The sequence below is a fragment of the Urocampus carinirostris genome, chromosome 9 (assembly GCF_059441175.1).
Source record: "Urocampus carinirostris isolate Australia breed hairy pipefish chromosome 9, RoL_Ucar_1.0, whole genome shotgun sequence".
In the NCBI taxonomy this organism is placed as follows: Eukaryota; Metazoa; Chordata; class Actinopteri; order Syngnathiformes; family Syngnathidae; genus Urocampus; species Urocampus carinirostris.
The window spans coordinates 32574423-32577308 of NC_142357.1; positions in this window are offsets into that span (position 1 = coordinate 32574423).

A 2886-nucleotide genomic window follows, 5' to 3' on the forward strand; every position below is an offset into this window, starting at 1 on the left:
CACTCTGCCGCCGTACTGCCATCAGATGTTTATATCTAATGTAATTCCATCCATTATCTGCACCGCTTATCCTCAGTAGGGTCACGGGGGTCCTGGAGCCCATCCCAGCTATCTTTGGTGAGTGGGCAGGGGATACCCTGAACTGGTTGCCAGCCAATCGCAGGGCACACAGGGACAGACAACTCACTCACTCATTCACACCTAGGGACAATCTGGACCACCCAATTCACCTGACATGCATGTTTTTGGAATGTGGGAGGAAACCCACACAAGCACGGGGAGAACATGCAAACTCCACACAGGAGGTTCGATCTCAAGACCTCAGAACTGTGCTGCACACGTGCTAACCACTGCCCCGCCGTGCTGCCCACCCGTAGAAACACGATGTCATATTATTAAGGCAGCTCCATTTAAGCTCATGTTATGTCAAATAATTACGAATTTCTCATGTATTTAAAAATAATTCACGTTCATATGATAGCTCATGTTCTTTTGCGTACGTTTCAAACAATGTTTGTTTTTTTAGTCAATAAAGTTTTCCCTAACGCTTGGAGAAGTAGATAATACACACAGACTCTAAAAAATGTGTTAATGTTTTTCCTCCCTAAGTCACTTTCATCCATGACCTAAAAAAGGATAAGCTGCTCTTGAACATCTCCTGAAGCCAAATGCATTAAACAATGACATCGTTGGGAAAAGTATAAGGCGGTGGCGTGCCAACATCACGGCCCCGCTGCGTGCCGAAAAGCGCGAGGCGAGCCGGGGGCCCAAACCCGTGACCTTCCCCCGTCATGCCAGACATGCTCATCCATCACCGCAACCTTGAAGCATTGTTTCAGCGAGTTTGCAGTGCTGGTACCAAAAGTCTCAAACACACACACAAAAATTCTCGTTTTCTTGGTAGCTCATTTTGCTAATTTTAGAAATACATCTCATCTTTGTTTTTGGTATCAAAATAAAATTACCGTATTTTCCGCACTATAAGGCGCACCTAAAAGTCTTCATTTTTTTCAAAAGCTGACCATGCGCCTTATAATACAGTGCGCCTTATATATGGCTCAATATTAAATCGCAAGGTCTCGCAACTTACGCAACAGCCGCCGACTCGATTTTCCCCCGAACGTGGAGTAGTCGGCGGTGTATGCTGGGATTTATATACCGGCGTTTCATTGGCTAACCAATGTGTCAATCATCATTTGAATCGATCGCTATTGGCTAAAGTTATTCGGAGCCTCGGATAGGCTAGAGGGCCGAAACAAACCCTGCAATTGGCCGAAAAAGATGTGTCAATCATCGGTTAAATCGATCGCTATTGGCTGAAGTTATTCGGAGCCTCGGATTGGCTAGAGGGCCAAAACAAACCCTGCAATTGGCCGAAAAAGATGTGTCAATCATCCGTTAAATCGATCGCTATTGGCTGAAGTTATTCGGAGCCTCGGATAGGCTAGAGGGCCGAAACAAACCCTGCAATTGGCCGAAAAAGATGTGTCAATCATCCGTTAAATCGATCGCTATTGGCTGAAGTTATTCGGAGCCTCGGATTGGCTAGAGGGCCAAAACAAACCCTGCAATTGGCCGAAAAAGATGTGTCAATCATCCGTTAAATCGATCGCTATTGGCTGAAGTTATTCGGAGCCTCGGATAGGCTAGAGGGCCGAAACAAACCCTGCAATTGGCCGAAAAAGATGTGTCAATCATCCGTTAAATCGATCGCTATTGGCTGAAGTTATTCGGAGCCTCGGATTGGCTAGAGGGCCAAAACAAACCCTGCAATTGGCCGAAAAAGATGTGTCAATCATCCGTTAAATCGATCGCTATTGGCTGAAGTTATTCGGAGCCTCGGATAGGCTAGAGGGCCGAAACAAACCCTGCAATTGGCCGAAAAAGATGTGTCAATCATCCGTTAAATCGATCGCTATTGGCTGAAGTTATTCGGAGCCTCGGATTGGCTAGAGGGCCAAAACAAACCCTGCAATTGGCCGAAAAAGATGTGTCAATCATCCGTTAAATCGATCGCTATTGGCTGAAGTTATTCGGAGCCTCGGATAGGCTAGAGGGCCGAAACAAACCCTGCAATTGGCCGAAAAAGATGACTGAATAGCAAGCTTGCTAAACTACACCATAAAGAAACATGTTTCATTAGTCTGTATTTGTAAATATTTGACTCTCCTGGATTTACTACACTCACGGTTGTAAGAAGACCATGATTGCGTATCATTATTGCACGTGAGAACTTAGGTGAGCTATGCGCTTTTATATTTTCCCGGTATCTTGTTTTAGAACGATCTTGATGTTGCTGTGATGAGTTGAGTGAATTCAACTCAATTCCAAGTGTTTATTGTCATATGCACAGTAAAGTTGCGAGCGAAAAAGAAAATAGAAACTAAGGAATGGTTGGCATTTCTTGAATCCCAAGACTTTAACCTTCCGAATGATATTTGAAATGATGCATTTGAGTGACATCGTACGGACACCGCATCCGCACGTGATCTCGACACGTATTTGCAAGCTTTGGGAATGTTAAGGGGGTAATAAGTTTGACTGAACTATCTGACTGTTTTGTCCACGTTCCCATTGTAGCGCCTTATAATCCGGTGTGCCTTATCTATGGAAGATATAGGACCAAAAACTATTTTTTCGGGGTGCGCCCTATAACCCGGTGCGCTCTATAGTGCAGAAAATACGGTAATTATGAATAAAAAACCGCGTCAAGTCCCTAGCTTAAATCGGTCCCATTGTTTAGCATGTATACAGTGCAGGCTGTTATGATTGCATGGGATTCTGAATTTTAGTTAGCACAATACATTGAGTTTTGTTTTGAGAATGATTGAATTGCACTCCTGTGTATATTTTAATAGCAAATTAATTCATATGGATTGCTGCGAT